Source organism: Augochlora pura, chromosome 4 (genome assembly GCF_028453695.1).
Source record: "Augochlora pura isolate Apur16 chromosome 4, APUR_v2.2.1, whole genome shotgun sequence".
NCBI classification, from domain to species: domain Eukaryota; kingdom Metazoa; phylum Arthropoda; class Insecta; order Hymenoptera; family Halictidae; genus Augochlora; species Augochlora pura.
Genome location: NC_135775.1, coordinates 10,120,628 through 10,142,050, shown reverse-complemented (window position 1 = coordinate 10,142,050; position 21,423 = coordinate 10,120,628). Strand labels below are relative to the sequence as shown.

The following is a 21,423-nucleotide window of genomic DNA, read 5'->3' as shown; positions in this document are numbered from 1 at the left end:
CGTTCACGTAAACGGTGATCGAGAAACAACGATCGAACGGCGAAGAACTGAACGCGGCTTCGTCGAAAGCAACCAGAAACAATTCATCGACAGCGGTTCTAAAAACTGATTAATCCGACGGATAATTGAACAGCTGTTCTCGCCAATTCCCGCTGCCGGAAGTAGGAGCACTCGATTACGGATTTAATCACTTAATGGGAACTCCCCACTGCGAGCGAGCTATCGTCGTCGAGATAAATAAATATCGTAGGTCAATCGGTATGATATATTTAGATGCAGATATTGTGCATTTATAGAATAATAAAAATAAAACGCTGCATCGAGAATTCTGTCTTGTTGCTGGTTTGAAAAATCGATTCGCTAATATTTGAAGTTTGCTTGAGTGGGCGCAGCCCGGTAATGACGCATCCGTTGTTCTACGATAATCTATCGTAGAATGATTAACGCCCAAGCGATCTGTCCGCAAAATTTTCTGAAGAATATTGCAGGAAATGTTATGCATCGATTACTTTCAACTAGATGCGCGATTTTGTATTCATTGATTCTTTTCTACGCCACCCTTTATGCAGTAATTTGCATCCGCACTCGTTTACATGCACGTGTCCGAAACAACACATGTAAATTTGCAGTAATCATCGCATCGGCTGTTTTCCTCGATTTTCCTTTTGCATTCGGCCATTCTAGAAACTCGACTGTATACAGCTCCCAATAAATGAACAAATTCCATCCATTCCCCTTCCCCGTTGCCTATCCACCGTTCCATATGGTGATCCAATTCGGGTAACAGAACATAAATCATTTAAATAATATAACGCGTGATTCGAAAGTTTATAAATCAATTAAATTCCGAATGATTTGCTTTAACGTTCTCGGCACTTCTCCAATAATCAATCGATTATTGAAAAATGATATTACTCGATCCAATGTACTTGGTTTCGTTACTATCGATCATCTCGTGTCATTCTTCTCTCATGAAATTTATTTCTGTCACGTCTTCCTGCGCGTTCAGCAATACACGATCTATCGGCCGGATCTCGACGCCTGCGGAATAATACTGTTCGACTTTTTCCCTGATCGCAAATTAAGATTGAACGGTTTCCGGAATCATCCGACTTTTTTTAGAACCGATGACGACGGTCATCGGCAACTGACCGTCGAATTACACAATTCGTCCTCGCGCCTTCGTCTTCGCAGTTGTACCATTGTAATGGAACGGCCGATCGGATCCTTGTTGTATCGCTGCGTCGATCATCGACAATGGACCCGTCCGCGTGACGCGGCAATTTCGAACGATCGCGGCAAATCGAATTGCCGCGATTTTTCCCTGGGAAACAGGACGGCCGAGTAACGCGAGGCGATAATTCAGACACCGAGCATAAAATCACAGGCATCTCCCGCGGAATGGAATTGCATCGCGGAGAAAATGAAATCAGAATATCTGGGGGGACGTGTTAGATTTATGGTCGGGAAACAACATTCCCGAGTTCTTCTGGCCTGGAAAAAATTATCTACATGCTGACCATTGTGAGCGTCTCCCCTGAGTTATCGCCCGGTGCTCCGAGAGTCCCGCCATTTCTGTTCCTAAGCTACCTTGCCGAATGCTGACCAAAGGCTGTTCTACAATTGTAAAATTTTAAGCGTCCTCAGACTTCAGTTTCAATTGCTTTTAAATGATTATTATAAGAAGAATTATTATACCATTCGGCGAAACCATTCGTCATAGTTATCAATCGTTTTTCTCACACTTTCATCGAAAGATCACGATTAATAGTCTTGTTTTTTAATTGTAGTAATTTTTTTAATTTTGCTGGTTCTATAATGGTTCGAAAATCAAATCGGATTGTTCTGTTAGAAAAACCGATTTTTATGGAATAATTGAAAAGGAAAGATCATTCTTTTCCTAGCGCCGCAAAAAGGATTTGGCATACGTTCGCAGATATTCTGCGGTCGTTGTTTTGCGATCGTAGAACGTATCCATATGGCGAACGTTCTGGAGTTATAAAGGCCAAGGGGCGAAACTAATTTGTATGTATCGCATTGCCTACATCGAATTCGCGTGAATTAATGAGGTGTCTTTTGTCGTGACTCAGTATGCTGTCGGTGAAATTCGTACAGCGAGTTTCTTAGCTCACTCTCGAGTCCTTTGAACAACAAAGTTCAACTAATAAGAGAATGATGTCTGCTCTCCAACCGTAATCTTTCGGAACCGAAAAGTCACTGTTAATCGCCGTAGCGTTCCTAAGAGAGCTCCTGTACTTAGTTAGCAAGATTCGCGCGCGCAAATTATTCCTGTTGTCACTTTCCAGGGAAACGTACGCACGGACGCTCCAATTTCAATAAACATTTCTTTGTACCCAGAAGTCATCAAGTTTCCAGAATCGTTGCGCAACGAAAACACGATTATTTCCGTGCTCGTCTTGAATTGATCAAATAATTCAGGAACCCAAAGTCCACTCGATATCGACGATCCAATCGTAATCCGTGCGACGATAACGAAACCGTAGCGAGACAAACGTAGACGGCCCCGCCGATCGAAATCGAGAATCGATGCTAGCTGGTTTTCTTCGGAGCCAACGGGCCGGAAAGAAGGGGAAGAAAACGAGGAGACAATGCAGAGCGCAAATACGCATCCGCGGCGTGTTGCTGCTGTATTTACACGCTTAATTCGCGCTTTCCGGTTGCGCAACCGTTTCTCGAAAATGTAAGAAGAATCGAAGAAGAGAAGCCATCGCGCTGGATAAAAATGCCACGCAGTGGAAGACCAAATCATGCCGGGAAAAATCGTTATCCCCGGCGAATTCCGGCATTCAAAGTTAAATAAAAAAACGGTGCGAGAAAACTTTTGGCGTTGGTTACGTCTATGTGCATCTCCTCGATCGGCAGTTAATTAGCTACAGCCTCTTCGGCTGTACAAAATCGTAGTTTCCGGTTGACCGATCGTAAAGAATTTAAAAGAACACAGGAGAGACAAAAAAAAGGCGAGGCGAAGTGTTTTGGTAAACCATCAAGCAAAAAACTATACGAGAGATCCATTCTGTTCGATTACTCACGGCGATCACAGGAGCGGGCGTCGATCGGTGAAGACGTTAGTCGAGCCAGTGATCGGTTCCGGCGGCCGCTCCATCTTCTCAGCTGACTTTCTTCAAAACCGTCCTTCCCCTATTCCTGCATCTCCTCGTCCTCGTCTCCATCGTTCTCCATCGATCCAACATTCGTAAGAAGTCGCCGCATTGGTTCTCGAGCGGTCGTATCTCCTTGCCGGTCCGTTCCTCCATGGCTCGGTTCGAACGGTTCCCAGAGAATTATTCCAAAGCTTGGAGGCGGCCACCGAGGCAAGATGACGGTCAAAGGATCCAAGCAGAATGATCACGGATCCCGATGCTGGTACACGGCGGACTGATTCGTTCCTCGTTGCTGCCAGCTGCTCGACTACTGTGTGCTCGATGAAGAGAGAGCAACGACGACCTTTACGGTCGCCCGGTAGTGCGAGTTCTCCAACGAAACGCACGGAACCAGCCTCCATCCCCCACCAGGCGGGCTCTCACCCCTATGACCCCTACCCCATCGCCCCGTTGATCGCTCTCGCCGCCAGCTACCCTCCTCTGTCGCTCTCCGGCCGATCAGGAAACCTGCCTTCTCCTTCGCTTTCCCCCGAAATCCTCCCCACACCGTGTTTTCTCCACCTGTCGCACTCTAGCTCCCTCTGTGTTTTCGTTCCTCTCCCTCCCGATCGGGAAAAGGTCAAGAGGGTGGCTTTCGCTGCTGCTGCTGCTGGTCCTGGCGAGCCTCCTGGTACACCCATGCATCCCGAGATATTTCTCCATGCGCTGTCCTTCGACGCCACTCTCGAATGGATCCTTTTTATTTCCGAATCACGAGAGCGAATCGCCAGCGGGAAAACCGTTGTTCTTTCGAGATCTGAACCGCTTACCGAACCGCCATTGCAGGAATTCGATAGAAGCATCTTCGACTTTCTTCTTTCGGTTTTAGTTCCGGCAAAATTGCTCGACGACTCTCCGCGCGTACCTCTCGACCATCCTTCTGCGTGCTTGATGAAACCGGCACAGCTGGACTGCTCGACAGCGTCCTTCGGCCTCGAGTGGCTGTCGCAGCACGGCCACCGCAGGATGACAATACTTCGTGGACGTCTAATGGTACTTCCCCGACGAATTGCAAGGAACCCAGCCTTCCGACCCTCCCACCCTTTATCCTTCAGCTGCCCTCTCACCTTCACCGCTTCGAGAATACTCCTCTCCGCTCCCTCCGTCCCTTGAAATTTTCTTGCGCGTGGCCAATGGGGGATGACACATTTCCCGGTCGCCGTTTCCGGTCCCGGTATATACCCCGAGTATATACCCGGGATGCCTCGACCACCAACCACATCGTCGTCTTCCGTGTTCTGGGTAACCTTCGATTTTCTCGATACCGATACGTGCTGCACTTGGAGACGAGACGATATTTGGGATCTTGCGATTTCAGGGGTTGGCCAAACATGTACCTCGTGGACGGTAGACGACGTACTGATCCCTCCTGATGTTGCTACCAGCTGGTTAGTTAAAGGACACCGAAGAAAACGGCGAGGAAGAAACCAGCTGGAGGAAAAGAGAAGCCAGCGGCGACCTTTATGTTCAGCTAGTAGTTCTCCAACGAAACGCACGAGACCTGGCTCTCTCGCTCTGCCGTTCCGTGTCTCTCCTTTTCCCCCTCATCTGCGGTTGCTCTTCAGCTTCTACAACGGCACCGTCTCTGTCCAACCAGCCTGTTTCGCCGGTCTCCTTGTTCGCTTAACCAGCTTCTATCCCTCTCCCGCAGAACCGCCCACGCTCGATTCATCCCCCTCTACGCTCCCTCACCGCGCCTCTGACCTTGTCTACCTCGACACGGGAGCCATTAGGAGAGGGGGTGACAATCCCTGATGCACCCCAGCGAGCAGAAAGGGATGGCAATAGATTTACCCCCACCTCACCTGGGCGGCGCTCGCCAACCCTTTGCCCTCCCTATTCTCCTTTCGCCGTTTCGCTCTCTCTCTCTCTCTCTCTCTCTCACTCTTTTTCCTTCAGTTTCGCTCTGCGACAGGTACACACGCGCTGATACGATGCTTCTTTCCTGTCCTCCAGCAGGGTTCTTTGTCAAACCACCAATTCTCCTTTCCTCTCTCTCTCTCTCTCTCTCTCTCTCTCTCTCTCCCTTTTTCTCGTTCTGGCTGGGACGCTTCTCGTCTCCATCGTTTCCTCTCATTCTCCATTCTTCTCCATTTTCTGAGCGATATTTCCTTCTTGCCGGAGAGACACAAGGTTATTTCACATTTCGGCGGCTAGTGTCCACAAACGGCACTCTCCGTTTTCTTTGCCCGCTCCACTTTTCTAACCCTGTATTTTAACTTCTTTATTGAAAAAGCGGTTGCGACGCCGTCGTTTGTTGGGTTAAATGGAAGCCGTTTACCGAAGCGATATCGAGCGGACCTTTAGACTTCGATAATTACCCTCTGTTCACAATGAGTCTAGACGATCGGAAAAAATCGACCTGAATCCCGCTCACCCGAAACAAGAGCATCGCCGCTCAGTCAGTGGTTCTTCTCAAAGAACGTAAGGCCAGACTGACCGGCGGACTTTCCAGATAATCCAACCGAGAAAGAGGCTACCGTCCACCGTGCCGCCCCCGACAAGGTCGAAAACACGCCGCCGGAGCCGTCCGAGCCAGCATCCGAACCATCGGCCCGCTAAAAACTCCCAATCAATATCAATATCGACTCTCCACTACCCCCGAAGCACCCATGACCAATATCCCGGAGGAAAGAGTTCCCTCCCTGCTATCCTCGTGCGGCGTACCCTCGACCGAGAGAGGGCGTAGAGGAAGAGAGACGGCAGAGAGGAAGAGAGACGGCAGAGAACAGAGAAAATGGGTAAGGAAAAAAGACAGGAAAAGAGAAAGAGAGAGAAGATGAACGGGCAGAGAAGAGGAAGAAATTAAGTTTAAAAGAAGAACGCGCAGGGTACGAAAATAAAAAGAAAACCGGTGAAGAGGAGAGGGTAGGAAGGCGAAAGGAGAGAGGGAGGGAAGAGCCTTGACGCGAAACGTCCGGAGGAGAGAGCGAGAGGTTGCGCGAAAGATGCGAGATCGACAAGGACGGAGGCGTTTAGGGATGGAAAGAGGGTTGAGGAGGTCGGTGCGAGGGCTTCCCAACTGCGCAGTGTCGCTATCCGCTATCGACCGGTTCCCAAGCACTATATAAATACTGGGCACCGGGCTCTCGCCACCCCTGGCGCACACCCCCGGTCACCCACGCACGTCCCCCCGTCCACCCTCTCCTTTCTACCGCTCTACGTCCACCAACACTTGTACGCCTGCAGCGATCACCCTCCTCCTCCCCCTGCCTCGCGTAATCCTCTTGCCTCATGCACGAGCAGAGGGCGCACCGTACACCAGCGCACAGGGACACAGCCCCGAGCGGAGGGGTGGGAAACCTTGACCTTCAAAAGAGCCACGGAGGGCGAGGGTGGTAGCCGCCACCTCCCGGTGACGCATCTCTCGCCCACCCCACCCCCCCAACCCCCTCGATCGACAGCCCTCTCCCCATCTTGCTCGCTTTTTCCCGGTTCTTCCGTGTCGGAGCTTTTAATTCTGCCGTGTGCGGGAAAACGCAGGCTCGCGTACACCCTTTTTCTTCTTGCCCGATAGGGGCCGCGTCCCTTTTTATTGCTCCGTATGTTTTTACGCTCCTTTCCCTTCCCGTGTTTTCGTTCGACCTCTCCGATTTTCATGGGTTTCACTCCTCGCTCCTTCTCGCTCCTACGCGCCCACCAATTCTGGGGTTTTAGCTCCATCGATACGTTTGATGTGGAATCGATTCGACGGGGACGCGCGTTTTAATTAGTCCAAGCGAAATTTTGACGGCTTTCGGACTTCCCATCGGTTCGTCCCGTTCGGGATTAGGGGGTTTGTATTATTGACGGACGTATTAGGGGGACGCGTAGTAGTTGAATGATTTTTGAACGGGACATAATTCCCTGTAAGCCGAACGCGACGATTACGGCACTGTTGCGGTTCTTGTTACGACGGTTCCGTTTTCTCAGATTCCATACTTGACATGGTATAATCAGGTTAGCAGTAATTCGTGGCCAATTTTTCATCTGCTATATTAAACGAAATTTGTTTTTCGTTCAAAATGAAAAGTTATTGAAGCATCAAAATGCAAGATATTAATTCGGATTTGGCCACGAGCCAATACAATGTTATAAAGAGAAAACTTCAAATGGAAACTAAAATTAATTATTTTTGTTATCCCCTTCAGAACGTACTATACATGTTCACAATTATATTTCAGGTATTTATATATTTCATAAGAATGTTTTAACTCATGAAGAGAAAGAGTTTCTATCAATTTGAACTTTGCGAAAGCTTACAAAGAATTAAATTAACAGTTATAGTCGCCGGACTTTATTCATGTGAAAGTTTGCAGTATTGTTAACAAGCATACGTTCGTAGCAGTGAAGCACTGTGGGACCGGCCCAATGCGATCGCGACCGGACTGAAACTCAACGATCTGATAACAAAGTGTTTCCAACAAAAGTTCATCAATATTCGGTATTCTTCAAAATTTAATATATAAAATATATACTTTTGACTTTATGACATTATTGCCGAAGCTGAAACAAATTCAACGATTTACTATTATATAATATGGCCCGCACACCTTCTAATAACTCTAGAATAATTTTGGGCACAAATGGTAATTTGCGCTTCCCAGACTATGTATTGTGCGCTATTGGTGCATCGTCGTCGACTAATCGTAATCATCGCGTGTTCGAATTGCGACGAGTTCGCTCAAGCCGGTTAACAGTGCACTTAATGCTATCACGAAATCGCTTTGCAGTTTCATATTCATATGCTCGGAGATCCTTGAATTTAAGTGTACCATCAAGTGTGCATTAGCTTACGCTGCATAATATTTACGTTCGCGGCAAGATAAGTCGCTTAATCTATATCTTTATTAGTCACGTGAAATTATTTTCGTACGCGAACGCGCGCGTTCTGGAATTAATGGTTTCGCGGACTGAAGGAAGGAGAACATAATCACGTGGGACAACCGAGGTATGCTAAAAAGCTGGGTCTGAGGAGACCCGGAGATCGTATCGGTACAGAGTACACTGTTATGTTACGGAGCGGTGGTCAAATGTAATGCGTAGCGTTAATTGAGCGATAAATATGCATTTTGTAGCCGCTATGAACAAAGGGTGAAACTAATGCGCATTCTTTGAAGAAAATTACCTTCCGAGTGGGATGTCTATCAAAGTTAGGCAGAATGGAAACATTCGCGTTTCGCAGATCGAACGTTTCGTGTGTCGTCGTTCCATTAACCGAGATTGCACATGCAACCGGGAACGAAGTCGTTTTCGAAAAGACAGGAAAGTTTTCAAGGTCCAATAGCGACGAATCGCGTGAAATATGAATTTCTATCTCAGCCTCGCTTCGCTTGCGCAGGGTCGCGATCGATGATACGGGATGATTGTGAGCGAGGAACGCGAGCGATAAGGATCGAAGGCTTCGCGCGGCTTCGAACACTGCGGCGAATTTCAAAACGAACATTTTTAGGAGAAACCAATATTCTAATAGGACCAGTAGAGTTTCAATCCTGATTTTTCCCGCATAATAGCTGCCTAACAATTCAATCGTGCAAATTGCGAATTTGCAGTGTTGCGTGTGAATAATAAAGCAATCAATTTTTTAGAAACTATGCGGCATTCAAACAAATATGGACATTTTCGACATCTTTCGCTGCACGAATAAATCATAAAATTTTTATACTTGTTACTTATGCTTTATAATTCCCAAAAATTAATCATTCTCTTTACTGATATGAAACGCGTAAGTAAACAATCGCGCAACAAAAGAAATGCCAAGCTATTAGAATGAGACGTCATCGTTGGGCAATTATTAAAATCGAAATGAAAACCGCCCGAACTAATGGACCGACCCAACAGTTCAGTGGATTTTATTTAAAATCTTCGTGTCAAGTCCAACTAATTATCGTACACAAAGTTGAAACTCATTTCGAATCGGCGGTACCAACTGCAGCCACCGCGGTGGCATCAGCCGCTAATCGATATCTAGGCTTTAAAAGAGCGGGCATATTCTTGAAATACACATTAATAAATCCGAAGAGCCAGCTTGTCTGTGATCGATTTAATAAAACAACCAGGCGCGCAATGGGTCGAACGCTTGTCAGCCGAATCGGCGATCAGCGAAGCCACTCTCGTTGAGCCGAAGGTCGCGCGGCACGTAACAAATCGCGACGTACCTCCTCCAGGGTCGATTCGAATCGCAGCCCTCGCCGCCAAGGACGCTCCAAAGTTTTTTTAATTAGAGGCACGACTTCCGCCGATAATTAAATATTAATGGCAAAGGGAAAAAGAAACACACGAAAAGGAGAACGAGAGACTGGTCTAGGAGTGGAATTCTCCAATAAAAATCTCTTTAGCCGGCCTCCCGCAGCACCTGTCGGCGCACGAGCTCTTCATTTGAAGTTTTAATAAAGCTCGATGGACCAGAGGGGGGGGGGGGGGGGGGGAGAATTAAAGGAATCTTTGCCGCGAAGGTTCACAGACTCCCATAATTGCCACTAGTCGGTCTGTTTACATCAACGGCGCTTGATGCACGGAACTGGGTATATTATACGATCGGGAATACGAATTCGTACAATGTTATCGGGGAAAACTCGCCGGCGGTTAAAAAAATCCACGTAAATCGACCAGAGAGGTTTTTGCGCAGGCACGTAATTTCGAAAGCGAAAAGCTGAACCAGGCGGACGCGACGATGCCGGAAATATTCAGCAGATCGCGGCGCGGTGCAGCGTCGAACACGTCGAACTTGGAGCGCGTGTGCGCTGCGGAGACACTCGAAAAATATTTCTACAGGCAAATCTGCCGACCGAAAACGGAGCACAGACCACGTCGTTAATACCTCATCGAGGGACCATCGGTATGAATAATCCCATGGCACTCGAAAGTTCGGTGCAGACCGCGAGTTCGCATAAATCTCTTGTCGGTGAAGCCGAAAGGCGTGCATGAAAATAAATTCGTCCGTTGGACAGGCCCAACCATTCGGAGTAAAAGATACAAAGAGACTGGAATCGACGAAACGAGACAGAGAAAGAGAGAGCGTGTGTGAGAGAGAGAGAGAGAGAGAGAGAGAGAGAGAGAGAGAGCGTAAGAGAGAAAGAGTTGGATGGATGGAGATGTAGATAGAGAGAGAAAGAGAGAGAGAGCGTAAGAGAGAAAGAGATGGATGGATGGAGATGTAGATAGAGAGAGAGAGAGAGAGAGAGGCGGAGAAAAGGACAGAGAATGCGAGAAGAGACGACCGAAACGTTCGTTCACGTTTTTTCCCCGATTCTACCGCCGTCCCGCGAGTCCGCTGAGACAAAGGGGTTCCCTGAGAGAGGATGTAGCAAGGGTGAACACGACGATGGGCGTTCCAATGTCGCGGTATTTCGAAGCGTTGCGCAATCCCCCCGTTTTCGTGCGATCCCGTTACCGCCGCCGCCACCGCCGCTGCCGTCGTCGTTGCCGCTGCCTCTTCTTCTTCCTCTGTTTGTCAGCTGGTCTCAAGGTCGGCTGGTAAACCAGACCGGTCCACCGAAGCTATCTCCTATGGAGACCCGTACCCTCAAGCGCCAAACACTTTCAGATTAGAAGAACGATCTGCGAGCGCCTACCGAAACGGGTTCTCCGTCGTGAAGGACTCCGATCCGAATATCTTTTCGCTTCGGCATTTCGTTTCGTCCGTGTTCAACCTCTTCCACCAAACGGATTTTCTAAGCCTGCTTCCTACAAATATTTTTGCTCTCTAGAATATATTCCTCTCAGGGATGGATGAAGATTTTGGAAAACCGACCATTTCGAACGTGGAAAACTGCGATCGTTTATGATCGGTTTGATCTATTATTAAATACTTCATCGAATTTATTAAGAAGTGAAAATAATAATTATAGTAATAGAATAATAATATAAACGATACTAAAAAGAGTACGATTACAATATGCAAAGCAAATACAATCTAAATATTCTAGCATCTGATAAGATTATATAGGGGATTTTTTTATTTATTAGATTTATTGGATTTATTAATGTTTGTATCTAGAGTTTAAATTTTAGTCTAACGATTATCTCTTTGTACGCGGGAATAATACTAAAAGAATTGCTGGAAAATACCGTAAGTCGAAAGAATTATTTCGGGTTCAAAGTTACATTAGCTACGAATGCCAAAGTTTCAGATAGCGTGCTATCTCCTTTAAGGTACGGTGTAAAATTGCCGAATAAAATGAGCGAGAACTAATTTAAATTAGAAGAATTGCAAAAAAAAATTACGTAACGCGTGCTTAATCGACTCGAGCTTCGAATGCCCGGCAAATACCTTTGGAATGCCCGCACGTTTACTATAATATTAATGAACGCTTTCCATTCCCTGATAGCTGATTCAGGCGGTGTCACGCGAAAAACGCGGTGAACGTTTTAATTACGGCTCGGGCCAGATATAAACTGGCCATCAAGATCTGAAACGGCGGAACTGTTGTGGAGTTCGGAAGAAATTAATTTCGAGATTGTCCGGCTGGTAATATTCCGCGGATCGAGTCGCCGCGCCGGTAACCAGACGTTATTAACTTCTCTGCTCTTGGAAAAACCGTGCGAGAGAACGGCTGTTCGGTTGGTCGAAACGTTTAGTTAATTCGCTCGGGCCGCTTCGCTTCTTTTTTTCTTTCGTTTCAAGTGGGCCACGTAACCGGCGTATCCCTTTTTGCCTTGTTCCAGGGAATTAATTGTCCGGTAACGCCAGGATTCTTGAAAGTGGCACCGTTTCAACTGGCGAACGTGCTCGCGCGTCGACGTACGAGAGAAATGATTATGGTTGACGAGACGGCGCGGCCAGGACCGCGCAAAAAATTTCATTAGAACCCAGCGGTATTATAGAGAGCTGTCATGGGAAACGATAAGCGTTTCATTTGTCCGGCTGTCAAAGGACTTTGCGGTCGAATAGGTGCTCGGACCGTGGCCAAACTTTTGGGGACGCTGATCCAGCATAAATCTCGCCATTGCCGGTTCAGAAACAAACACAACTAGCGAAGGCCGTGAAGAATTGCCTGGTTATCATTTGCCGATCCCAGAAATGTAACGATTGCATCTTTCTTGAGTTTCTTCAGTCGTTTCGCGCGATACAGTAATGTTTACGTATTGGTCACAGAAGTAATAAACATTTTACATTTTTCTTGTTAAATATCTCTAAATATTTATAATCACTGGTTTTCTTAGAGAGTCACATTTTACGTATGAAGATGTAAAGCAAATTTCATTTCGCAAGGTTAGCTTTTATAAATTTCAATCGTGTCTTATTTTGTTTCGAGATATTTTATTTTCGATAAGAAAAATAACAATTCTCGATGATTTTTCAATTCAAAAAAATTCAAAAATGCCTCGAGTAAAAGAAATTTTGTACACCCGGTAGATAGTAATGCGGCCACGTCCGCTTGTTAGTCGAACAATATTTCTCCACCGGAAATATTTACGAACCATCCTAATAAACGTTGCCATACGTATCGTAGGGAATTAATTATTTTCAGGATTTACCGTACCGGCCGCCTCCCCCTTCGCCTTCGTCACAATCGAACGCAGCAGGTTAACTATCGATTATTGTGTTCCTGTGCAACGTCGGTTATAGTCGTAATTTCCCTCGGCCATTACTTTCTGCCGATCGAATCGCGATCAGAACCGGTTCTTAAATCTCGAATCATTACTAAGTGTTGTACCTGTCTTCGACTGTAACATCCACAGTTCCGTGCGAACATCTTCCACTAGATTTTGATCGATGATCGGGTCTACATCCACCCAAATGTCAGAAAACTAACTTATCGGAATCTGTCGATTTTGTAGTAAATATTCTAGCTGATTGAGTCAGTATTAAATGCATTGTTTGACGCACTTTGAAATACGTTTATCAAAAACGAAAAGATTTTAAAAACACAATCCTTAAAAGTCTCATGTGCGAGATGTGAAATCGAATTTCCAAAAAATTCAATAGTTAAGCTTAGTAATCATTAAATGTGTTTTAGTAAAGAAAAGATTTTGTGTAACAGTCACACGAAGGGAATAGAAACAAAAATAACAATATATATGTAACGACAGAATATAAAAGGTAAGAAATAGTGTGTTATATGTAACAAATATACATATAATGGAAATAATAAATATGTATAATACTAGAAATGTTATAAATAAAAGATTATCAGAGAAACAAATAATGCTGTTGTTAAAATAATAATATAAAAGGAAGATTAACAAGCATTTACCTCCAATGAATAATGGGCCTCACATTTTATATTAAAACTGTCTAGATGAGATTGCAAGTAATAAAACTATTAGACAAATTTTAGAATATCTTTCACATTTTCCATGATTGATTAAAATCGTCAAAAGAAGAAAAACGCTTTTATATTATTTCTCTTCCTTACGATTGATCCAAAAGAGTTTGATTCGACCAGAAGATCCCCGAACTACTAATATGCTTGTGTCGGGGTAACACGGTCCCCAAGTAATCAGACTAACAACTAATGGAGCATCTAACGAAACAGGCAATACATCAAAGAATCCGAAACTAACCGAACGTGCAGCAGTTGCGTTTCAAAGTATTTTCGTAGCGCGAACCGAAAAGGAAAAAACCGGTTGGTGCGCAAAGGCAGGCAGCAGGCAGGCAACCACCGACTGTACGGTTGCCAGAAACGTCCGCCTTCCGAGGATTAATTAATCGGGCGTGATTCGACGGGCGCCGATAGAGCAGCGCGCCGATCCGTTCCTATAGCCTCTATGCTCCGGTAGCCTGTAGCAAAGAGTATGTCAATAACAGAACATCGGCTGCCCTAAAGGAGAACACGCGCGTTGGTTAACAATGACGGTGTGTTGACTAGCTTTGAGCGGCCGGTCTACTCGCGCGTCTCGATCAGAAAGGTCAAAAGATCGTCTGGGGGATTATGGTGCTACGGTGAAGTCACTATATTGTATATGTATATGTGTAAACATATATGAGGGTGTGGGTGGGGGGGTGTGTGTGTGTGTGTGGGTGTGTGTGTGTGAGAGAGAGAGAGAGAGAGAGAGAGAGAGAGAGAGAGAGAGAGAGAGAGAGCCACACGAGGTTAACGTGTCGAACGATGCCGCATTTTCACTGGAAACGCGGTCGGAGTATGTGAACCAAAAGGATTTCTCGCGGAAACGTGCACCAGAGGTGTGCAGGAAAATTTTTGCTCGCAGCACACCCAGACCACCGGATATGGCGAATTTATCCGGTGCGCGTGCACTTGCACCGTGATAAGTAGAAATGGTGCGAAATGATCAGACACGCGTCAACGCGCGCCATATACATACGTATGGTCGTAGACAAATTGTATATGTGTGGACGCTTTTGAGAATGGAATAACTTCTTTATAATTCTTTTATATGTTAGAGAGATTAATTTACTAGACTCAATGGCTAAATAAATTTTTGCAAAAATTGGTAATTGGTTTGGTTAACGACAAAACGAATGAAATTGTATTTTGTATTTTTTGGATCTAGTAAAAATTGTATCCAATGCGTTTTTCAGGTCTCCGAAATTTATACGAATATTAAAAAATTCATCGAAGTTGATTGATGTAGAAATAAACTATATGCAGCATTAAAAGATGAAGAAATCTCTACATTTGTCACAGTTGGTTGTTGAAACACATGAAAAACTTTTTGCATTCTTTGCTTGTTTGTAGTTTTCAGAAAGGTTAATCAGTTCCGACGACAATTTCATTATGCATGCAAGTTACCGAGACATGAAAAATGTATTGTTTAAAGTTTCCTTATATACTGAGATAGAATATTGAAAACTGTGATGTCTTAATATTTCTTTTCATTCTATTCACTCGCAATGTTAGAAAAAATATTGTTATGCATCGACTGATAAATTAGTTTGACTATCGTCTCAAAAAAATTGAGCTTGTCTGATCCAATTTTTACAATTTATAATAAAACTATATATATACAATTTGTAAAAATATATAGTAATTATATGGAAATAGTACAGTGATATGTAGTGAATTTGAAAATGCAGTGAATTTTTACAATTTATAATAAAATTTGTATACAATTTGTAAAAATATATAGTAATTATATAGAAGTAGTACAGTGATATGTAGTAGTATATAGCGATATGTAACAATATACAGTAATAATTATAGCAATCAATTTAATAATATATATGTGTTGGGGCGTCACGGCGTCGATCAGTAATAGCGACGAACTATGACGCTATAGAAGTGGACTGTATTAAAATGTGGACTTGGAATTTCACTCACTTTATTATTTAGCTTACTATAATACACTTTTGCTCTCAGGTTTAGAATTCTACACTAATTCGTGATCTATGTTCTACTCGTTTCTGTGGTCTAAAATGCGTCTGTAGTCGAAATGTGTCTCTTATTTTGACGTCGTACGAGCTTTTAGGAAAGCTCGGTCCAGGAAGAAGTTGGTGGAAGTGGTAACAAATCCAAAAGGTGGGGATCGGAAGAAACTCTATGGTAGGGGTTGGTTTTCGCAACGATTGACAGGGATTTCCTCCAGGTTTGAATGAAGCGTAAAAATACATAGCTGCTCGCGGAACGGTCGCGAGCCTGCCTTGGGCCTTCAGGCCTCTGTCCGCGGAGCCCCTTTGGAAACCCCCGAGTTTTATGATGCCAGCGTTCGCTATTGAGACCGAAAACAGGAGATTGTAAACCGATTACCATGCGTCGCGCGAAATACTAAAATTACTTGATGGTTCGGTTCCTCAAAAATAGCATTTTACCATTACTAGCATCATAAACTATAATTTGTCTTCATTGTTTGAAGATCGTCCTTGGGACCCTGTGCCCAGGACTCAACAATATGGTTATAAATATAGTAACATACATACAGTCAAATTCGTAACGCAGAATAAAATTTCATTGTATAACGTGAAAATCAAATAGCTAACAACGTTTCAACATTTAAGTTGTACAACTGGTGTGAATAATTAATTGAACGACTAACTGATGGGTTATCCAATGAATTCTCCGCAGAGGAATTTTTGTGAAACCGAGGAGGCAAGGCACAACAGTATTTCATTCCGTTTCGTTACAGGAGAATAAGTAGCCGTGCTTAACACTCACACGGTCGGTCGGGTATTAGTACCCGTTTATGAAACTCACGTTAACGACCGGTCGGGTATTACTAGCCGTTTATGAAACTTACGTTGACGGACGGTCGGGTATTAATACCTGTTTGGAGCGTACCGCGAATTTTAATTGCCTGCAGCTTCTAATTACGTAAATATGTATGGAAATTCGAACTAAGAGGAAGGATCCGGAAGTCGGTTTAAGGTTTCATTACAGAATGAAAACGGAAGATCGAAAAGCACCGATGAATCATAAAAAGAATTATCGTGAAACGGCACACGTGCGTTTTCGTAGCCCGAGCAACGCACGCAGTACCGGCCGGTTGATTTACGCTTATTCCCCTAATCGCGTTAACGGGGACACCTAGGCGACTGCCGCCGTCCTCCTCGTACCCAGATCAGAGGGATACAACCCGCTAACTACGCAATTTTCTTCAACACACCCCTCCCCGTCTGCTGATTTTGCGTCGTAGTTCGCGTGTAACACGCTGTGCAACGGAACTGCGGACACAACGTCGTGTCATGAAAACGTTACACCAATTCGGAAAACGAGATCCACCGTTCCTTACGATCATGGAAACAGAATTATTGCTTTGGTTCGCGAAAACGAGTTCGTTAGCGAATTCCTAAAACTCGAAAAAAAATTATTTATGACCTGTGGACACTGTTTGCCTTCCAATAAATTCACCAAAATGATCTTCTCTTAATATAAAATTTTTAGAAGTAATAGAGAATGTCTTAGCTCTAATCTATATGGATAATTTCCTAAGAAATAAACTGGAAATATTGTCCATTCGTGGCTGACTGTAACCAATAACTGTATCGTTTTTAATGAAAAAAAACCTCAATTTTATTCGGTATTGTTTACTTAACTGATTATCTTTTTTTACTGTACTACGACTACCGGAACACTGCTTGTACTTATAAAACAGTCAAATAAATAAGATAAGCATACAATGAACATGGGAAAAAGACAGAGTTCTCTATCGTATCTCACTGACCTTCCGCGACAAAATAAGACTGTTATTACCGAAGACCTACTATCATAAAACTATACGACTTTTGTAATAAACTTTTTAATAACGCCAGGAATATTCGAAGTGATAACGTTGGGTGCGGAAAACGTGACGGGATTAAATGAAAAGACCTAATAGCGTTAAGTACGTGTAATACCCAAATGAGAACCGTGGCAGTTTATGAGTTAACTGGGCAATTTTCTCGAAGCCTAGACCCACGCAGTCGAAGAGGAATAAAAAACAATCTGATCCAGGTTTCGTTGCAGTTAAAGTGAAAATCTTTTAATTTGTATAAGCGTCGGTATTTTCCCGGATATTCACATTAAAATATTCGTTGCTAATTTCGAATGATATAGCAGTCGATGTTAATGACGTGTTGACTTTCGGATGGCGAAATGTCTGATAGCCAAATAAGAGAATGAACTGGGTCATTTCCGATGCACGATAAATTTGATTACTTATTTTATTACGGCTGTAAAATGTAGGAATAAAAATGCTACAATATTGTATTAATTTTATGACGTAAACAATGTGCACTCGCCGTGTAAGATATATTAATAGCATCTCAGACGATATAACATTTTTAAAACTGGCTAAATGACTTGAATTTTTCTTAGAAGTCAGTCAGACTAGTTTGTTACAGAATAAGTAAACAGAAATTATGAAAATTGCCTACAAATAATTTTAATACAGTTTTAAAAAAAAGTTACATTGTTTTAAAAGAAAACTGAAACCTATTTTAGCTATCGTAAACTTCAGAACACAAAAAGTTCATCGATCGTGGCGACAGTATGGGGTATTTTTATTACCAACTGTACATCTCAGCCGTAGAAAGTTGGCACTATTTTTATGGCTAGCCTTTTCGTAACCACGGCTAATTGTAATTCGATATCCTTTTGACTTTCTCGACAAATATTTCATCATAGCTAAATTGGATTATCTATGTATCCTGTTTTAATCAAATTAAAGATGGAAACGTTAAACGTCGAATACACCATTGAGAACCTGCCGGTTAGAAACATGTTCGATGGCTTTGTAACAGAAAAGATCGATCGCCTGATACGATCGGGACATGATTTCATCATGCGCGCCGGTGTAGCTCATATCATTGTGCGAAATGCTTTAAAACGTTTTCACGTTTCCGAAAGGGTATTCAACTGTCCGATAAGACTCGATAAAATGTGTCGCATTAGCATTTTTACGTGGCTTCGTCGACAGAACTCGGCTTACACCATGCTTCAAATTCGTGCGATTCATCACAATACCGTTATCCGGTGTCGCCATTTCTATTCTACAAATACTTTCACCCACACGTACGCGTTACCAGAAAACAACAAAATCAAATAATCCAAAAATTCGATAAATTCGAAATATAATTTCACGTATTTCCAAAAATCGTGTTATATTCTAGTAAATTCCAAAATTTGCTAAAGCGCCGGCGTGCAAAATCTGGGCAATTCTCGAAGCAAGATCTCATTCGTGGATCAATATAGCAATTGAGAGTAACCGTTAACCTCGAACCTGGTTCGCCGCGAAGCGATTATACCTCGCGCGATTTCGAGTTCCATTCGGCATGGTTTCGCGCGAAAAATATCAAGTTTCCTACCTCGTGGCCTGAATCCATCGATTTTGGAAATCTGTGCAAACACGTTCTTCACCCTTCTAGCCGGATTCTGTGATCTGGAATCCCGGGGTTTTCACGCACACACGCACGCAGACGCGGCACGACCGCGACGGCGACGCAGTGCTGCCAAAGAGGCGGCCTATCGTCGTTCGAACAGTCTCGAAAATGCAGCGCGGGCCCTGCGGCGGACATCGTCGACGAGAGATCGATCGGGATCGCGATGGAAGAGCGACGGAACGGTATACGGCGAAGCGGAAGAACACAGAAAAAGCTGGCTCCCGATTCGCGGTCGCGAGAAGGTTGCCGGCTGCCGCCTTGGCACTGACAGTGGCCCTCGCGCCTAGCAACACCGAACGCCACCAAACTGTCGACTCGCCGTAGGCAGCCGGCACCGCCACACCGTGCCCCCCTTTTTCATCCGCGTGTCCCTCTCCTGCTCTCCACGTTTCTTTCTCGACCGAGTCGTTCCTCCGTAACGCCGTCCCGCTTCCACCGGCCGTTCCATTCCTCCGCTCTGCGTCTCTCCTGTGTGACCATTTGCTTCTTTGTTATCTACCTTCGTTCCTGTTCTTATTCCTTCGCCTCTCCCTTCCGTTTCAAGCTGCATGTTCGCAAGACTTGGAACGCTTCGTCTCGATCTTCTGCGATTTTTATGGTCATCCTTGTCTTAATCGTGCGGCCGCTGCCGAGGGCTCCCGCTTTGCGCGCAATTGCTAGCGAAACCGACCGCCGCCGTCGCGGACAGGAGCCGGACGAACGCGAAGGCCGGTTACCGGCGCGCCGTAGCAACAGTGGCTCGCGATTGGCCGCGCGCCCGCCGGCCGACCAATCCCGCGGCCCTGTCGGTCGTCAAGTGGTACCCGCGCTCTCTCGACCACGAGCTCACGGATGCGATGGTAAGAAGCGTTCCGAGTCGGCTAAAATTTCAATTATGCACAATAATCTCAATGGGTAGCGGATCTTTTGCCGACAGATCTTTATAGAACAATCCGGAGAAGTAACCGTGGAGATAATAATCGTTGGACACAGTCCCAGGGAACGGTTGCATGTTCGTGTGCTTACAAGATGGCAACCAAAGTATATAAAGATGTACAATATTACTTAACTGTTACGCTTAGTTTTAGGTACTGATTAATGGTACAATTGGTACAGCTGTAATAAAACTCAGTGGAGGATTTATGAAGTTAATAAAAAGGAGAAATTCTATTCAACTAACCTATTTAACTAGTTATTGAATTATTTAATTCTGTTCATGTTTCTGTCGAGTATACTAGTCATGGAACGATGTAATAATCGCGGAGAAAATAAATTTGGTTTTAACACTTAAAGTAAAAAAGTATAAGGAGAAATATATTCGTAATTTTAGTACAATCGAGAAACAATAAGAAGTAAGATGTTTTCATTGTAGTTCTAACATCAGAGGAACGCATAAAAGACATCCTACATTACCTGACGGAAACTAATTTATTGTACAGTAAGATCTAAAAATAGTAACGTTGCTAATTACCTAACACAAGATGCGACACTATACAAAGCGACGTAGAGAAAGAATCCAGAACATGATTATTTCCTATAAAAATAAACAAAATTTAAAATTTTGTACATAATATTACCGAATGTTCATAGAATAAAAACATGCGGTTTTCGAGAGGAACAACTACAAATATTTGTCACTTTATTATAATTTATTTAAAATGATCTATAATAAGATATCATAATAGATCGCTGTTTACAATGAATGCAATGCATGTAAATTCAGAAATGCATAATATGATTAATTTTCATCCATTTCCATCTCGTTATTGTCTGCAGCCACAAGTCAACGCTAGAAACTTCGTCATTCAATTACTGCGCACGAAGTGTTGGCAGACAATTTTCTCATCCTTATTCTTGGATGTCGTATAATTTTCAATGAATTGGAGTGATCTCTTTATTCGACCCAAGTTCTCATCTTTTTTGTATTCCCTTGTATAAGTATTTTTAAATCGCGGTTTACAGATTACACAAGTAAATGTGAGATTAAAGAAACCGGGTCAATTGATTTATGGGCTTTGTTTGCCTGGGTGCAATGATTTCCAGATAATTCCCAGATGTTTTATCGCACTGTACCATACGGAGCGTTCTACAATTAGTTTCAACGAGTACGAAACCATTAAATAGATGGATTATGTCTTATATTTTACTAAGAGCACGATACCAACCCCACTGTTCTCTTTGTGAAACACGATGCAGGTGTTAAAAATAAGTTTAAAAAGGTAACGTATAAAACTGATTAAAAGCCCTTACAAAGAAATTGATCGTACATGATCTTCAAGGCAGAAGATAGGAAGATTCGACCCTGAACTGTATCCCATGAAGATTCCCAAAGAATGATGGAGATAGCACAACACTTGAGAATCTGTTCGTACGAATTTTTAACAGTCGCTTTGAAAACATTTTCCCCGTTGCGAATCCGAATAAATCAAACATCGCTGACCCAAAAAACTGCGGATCTGAATTTGTCGAAGCCTGATAAGTGGACCATTAGGTGGCTGCCATTTTGGTCCAGCGTCGTTTCTCGGAAATAGGTCGTGGAGAAAGGAG

At 43.9% G+C, this 21,423-nt stretch overlaps 1 protein-coding gene across 4 annotated transcripts in view; it reads right to left on the bottom strand.

Moving 5' to 3' along the window:
- Positions 1-21,423, bottom strand: part of Rpb8 (DNA-directed RNA polymerases I, II, and III subunit Rpb8) — a 79,562-nt gene that overhangs the window by 48,358 nt on the left and 9,781 nt on the right. Inside the window, exon 1 of one of the 4 annotated variants that reach the window (XM_078179671.1) lies at positions 19,397-19,549. The exons of 1 other annotated variant lie outside the window; for it this stretch is intronic. The gene's annotated coding sequence lies outside the window, so the exon portion shown is untranslated. Of the gene's footprint in view, positions 1-3,050; positions 3,536-18,822; positions 19,294-19,396; positions 19,550-21,423 lie in introns of those variants that run through there. 2 more of the 4 variants (XM_078179669.1, XM_078179670.1) reach the window with 2 other exon arrangements.